Source organism: Cavia porcellus, unplaced genomic scaffold (assembly GCF_034190915.1).
Source record: "Cavia porcellus strain 051 isolate PalLab524CR breed Dunkin Hartley unplaced genomic scaffold, mCavPor4.1 scaffold_30, whole genome shotgun sequence".
NCBI lineage: Eukaryota > Metazoa > Chordata > Mammalia > Rodentia > Caviidae > Cavia > Cavia porcellus.
Genome location: NW_026947513.1, coordinates 45,366,165 through 45,370,668, shown reverse-complemented (window position 1 = coordinate 45,370,668; position 4,504 = coordinate 45,366,165). Strand labels below are relative to the sequence as shown.

General features: G+C 39.0%; 1 long non-coding RNA gene across 1 annotated transcript; it reads left to right on the top strand.

Annotated features, from left to right (window-relative positions):
• The first annotated feature begins 1,030 nt into the window (after positions 1 to 1,030).
• LOC134474061 (uncharacterized) lies at positions 1,031 to 2,196 on the top strand. The gene is made up of 2 exons (XR_010044648.1): positions 1,031 to 1,401; positions 1,654 to 2,196. It is a non-coding gene; the product is annotated as an uncharacterized LOC134474061 (long non-coding RNA).
• The last annotated feature ends 2,308 nt before the right edge of the window (positions 2,197 to 4,504 follow it).

Genomic DNA, 4,504 nt, shown 5'->3' with positions numbered 1-4,504 from the left:
TGTGCATTTGATATTTTCTCCTTTGGCTTTAGTTATTTTTAAATTAAAAAACCCTGCAACTTATAGTACAATATTCTATATTTTATAAACACAGATCTATGCTACAAAAGACACTGCTCTAGTGAACTATCTAATTTAAGCCTAATCTTTGGCAAATGGTTGTATAGGATGAGTCAACGATTCTAAAACTAAGGGACACGTTATGCTGGGTTCACTTGTGGCTAAGGTCTACTGGTAATCGGAAGTGTGGATTCATAGCTGGCAGTTTTTCTGCAAATAAAGTATGAAGGTTAAAAAACCAAAAAAAAAAAAAAAATCAAACTGATCCTGTCAGCAGAGCTCTGTCTTTACTGAAACCTAATTATGAAATCTGTGATAGAAAGTTTGCACTTCTTTGATTTCTATGGTTTAGTAACACCAACCCACAAAACCATGTAAAAGATAAACTAACACGGTGGCACCTTTTGCATTGCAAATCTGTTTAAATCTAAGTTTAATATTTTATAATGTGCATGTTTTTAGAATATTAAATACTAGGAGAAATTCAGAGCCAATTCAGAAGTTTACAAAGTGATTCCTCAAGGCCCATGAAAACTTTAGGGGATGTATCAAGCAACTGTAGGATTTCCATTAAAAAAGCTATGGGCTAATAATTCATTTACACAAAAGGACAAACTCACCTGAGACATATACCGAGGATTAAAGTTTAGTACAAGGAAAATAGGTGTGACAGCAAAAATCAATGAAGACATTTACAAACAAGAACAGAGCACCTGCCTTGGCAACCAGAGAGAAGCCAAAGGAAACAAAGTCTGGCCGAAAATCCAGGGAAACTAAATGCAGCCTAAATCAACACAATGGTTTCCTTCAAGAATCTCATAAACAGTGACAGTATGGGTACACTGTGGCTTAAAAAGTGGCTAGAAACCAGCAGCTGTGTACATACCCAAAGGCAAGCTTGCACGGCATTTTTGCCAGTTTTTTAGGTGGTGTGGCAATTTCAAAGGTCAGAGTTTATTTTTCTATCCATTGTGTTGATCACCTGCTCATTGTGCCAGAACTTTCTCTGGAACAGAATGATTTCTTCTGTATTTGAGCTTTTGAAATATGTAGCATTCAAAATGCTAACTTTCAACTTGACTAAGTTGCTGACTTTTCTTCAAAAGGAATATTTAGAAATTTTTTTAAATGAATAAGTAATGAGGATTTTGAATCTCTGGGGTCTAGAAATGGAAGGACAGGCTGTACCTAGGAAAACATGCTTTGCAAAAGTGACTCTTCTTGTGAGAGCATCTTTGAGATATCGGCTTGAGAGGACCAGAACAGGAAGAAAGCAAGCATATTTTGGGTTAAAAGAACAAATTTGGGAGCCTGGAGACACTAAAGATATCTTCTGATTAGGTATGAATTATTTCTGCAACTTGTACTTTTGAACATTGTTCTTCATAGATTGTTATCTTCCTGACCTGTTTCACTGTTAGGTTAAAAGAGAAATTTTTCTAAGAGAAATTTCATTCCCAATTAGACAACTAAAGATCAAGCATTTGGATTACTGGGGCTAGACTTAGCTTGAAGTGTATGGCAGATTCATGGAGGGTCTCAAGCATAACACTGAGGTAATAACATACTCGAGCAATTGATTTCTGCATATAGGTGAAAGACTTGAGATCTGCTGGTCCCAGAAGATAGTTCTTTCGCCTGTCAAGAAATTACCTGAAGGTGGTAATTTGACTCTTCAGCTGGTCACTTTCCTCCCAGGCTGAAGTCTGAAAGTGCTTCAGGGTTTTTCTGGAGTCACAAGAGTCTTTGTGTCGGTTCTTCAGGAGGAAATTACAATGATGACAGTTTCCAAAGAACCTCTGGAGATGGAAATTAGAGACAATGAAACATTTTTCATATATTTCACTGGAAATTGTCTTTGTATCTGTGAAACTTTAGTACATTGGGAAGGGGGGTGGAGGATTTTCATGCATGTGTCCAGTTCTTTCTTCATCTTTTAAATTTTCCACTGCACTTGCCAGAGTGGATGGAGCGCTCCTTTACACAGCTATTTGGTGATGTATCTTCATTAGCCTGCTAATTAGTCTTTGGCCTGTTCTATCCTCTTGGGAACCACTTCCTTCTCTGAGCAAAGATTGAGTCCACTTACTTTTGCCATAGTTTAAACACTTATTATAGCTAGATTTTCACAGAAAACTGTCGTTTTGTTTTAATTTCAACAAAAGCTGTTATTTCTACTTCACTTTGATCCTAGCAGCGGCCAGGTGTGCCGTCAGCACCTATCCAAGTGCAGGCCATGGCTGAGGCGGGTGTGGTTACAGGTGAGTATGTCTTGAGAGACAGGAGCAGAGGTAAACTGAGATATGAGTGGCAGCAAAATCAAGCAGAAATAGGCCTCATGCAGATACCTGCTTCAAGCAAGCTTGTCTTCTCTGCATCTAGGGATGAGCGCAGTGACTCTCCATACGTGGCTTCTCTGTTTAAGTAACTAATGGATTATTTTTCAACAAAACAGGTGTAACAGGGAGGTTGGTTTTTCTTCCATCTCTCTTAAGGATTTTAGTCAAATTCGCATAAATCATTAATTTTTTGGTAAAATTATATCTCAAATATAATATGTGACATTTTCATCCTAAAATAGTTATTTTTTATTTGCCACTACAAATTAACTGGATATTTTGTTATGTGTTTATTTTTGATGAAGCGTAAGCACACACAAAGCCAACCAGAGAGTGCAGAGTCGGAAAAATGTGGATTGCAGCAAAGGAGACAGCTGGCCGAAAAGCTCCAAAAGAGAGCGATGTCCAGTGTTTTAAAAACGGCAGGGAGGCCACCCTGACCATAGAAGGATTGGGAACTAACCTGGGGGACAAAACCAGAGTCTAGAGCTGATGTTTAAAGGTCTTTAAATGTGAGCTCCACAGGGGTCCTACAGGATGTTTAGGGCCCGGGACTGACAGAATATGACTGATACTTTGAAAACATCACTGCTCAAAAAGGGAAGGATGGACGTGACTGTAAACCTCAGACAAAGTGATTATGAACAAGACACCTACAGTATAGATAAAGACAAGTATAGATGACAGTATAATTAATTCTGGATATGTTTTGAAATCTGCACTGTTAAGATTTTATTAGTGGTCTGGGTGCATGTAACAAAGAGTGGAATAAAGGAAGGCACCAGGATTTTGTCCCGAGTAGCTAGACACATTTTTTTTTTTTTTTTTTTTTTTTTTTGCTATGTAGTTCAGTCAAGTTTTGAACTTACTTTGTAGCCTCAGCTGGCTTCAAATGTCTCCTGAAAATCCTCCTGAGTTCTGGGATTTCAGGCCTGAGCCACCAAGTCCGGCAATACTGTTTTACTTAGTATGATGCAATCGTGAGTATACAGAGAACAGCTTAATCTCAGAGGGAAAGCATTCAGATTTTGTTACGAGAATAAAATAACTGTAATGTTTCACTGAACTGCAAAATTATGAGTTGCATATTTTTGAATAGGTATAACAATTCAGCAAAACATTAAAAATAGAAAAGAGCCATACTGAAAGCTCCAGAATAAATGTGTGAAAATACAAGTTCTACAGTAAGAGCTCAGACACTGCCAGGTATCTAGCAGAGGTTCAAGTGTTTTAAATTTAGCAGCAGCACCGAGTGAAAGCCCAGGAGGCAGCTCGCAGGCTGTGCTGTAAGTGTTCCAGGACCGCATTCCGGATCAGACTTAACAGCCGTGGAAGCACAGCGCGGAGATGGCCTGGGCTGGCGAGGGAGGACGGGGACACGCGTGGGTGCGGCGGAGGAAGGAGGCAGGAAGGCCTGCAGCCTGCAGCACAGAGCGGACTGCTCACCGGGAGGAGGCCAGGATGAACGAAGCTCCTGACTCACCTTCAGGGCAGTGATGGGGCTGCATCAACGCTTGGTCATTCTCCTGTCCTGCTGCTTTCACACTCACAGAGAGATTTGGGAAATGACAGAAAAAAATTCAGTAAAGTGATCTAAATGATTTATGAAGTGGCACTTCTTCATAAAGTTTCATTTTCATTGCAAATTTCAGATTCATGTGTGTATGAGTGTGTGTGTGTGTGTGCGCGCGCACGCACGCGCGTGTCCTTTCAACACAGGATCTCACTACGCAGTTCAGGCTCACCTTGAACTTACAGTTTTGCCCAGTCTAGTCTGGAACTTGCAACAATCCTCCTGCCTCAGCCTCCCAAGTGCTAGGATTACAGGCCACCAGGCACCACAGTTTAGATTCTAACATTAATCTTTTACAGTTATAGAATCTATTGATTTTCTTAAAAGAGACTAGCTATGATTCATACATACAACCATTATTGTTATAATTAATCTGGCTGAAAAAAAAAGAGATAAGGATTTTTTAAATGTAAAATGAGAAATAAAAATTTAAGTTGAGATTTTATACTAATTTTGTCAATTTTTCCATCTCTATCTGTATATATATTTCATATAGATTTTATTGATTTCTCTGTAACTGTCATTATAACAA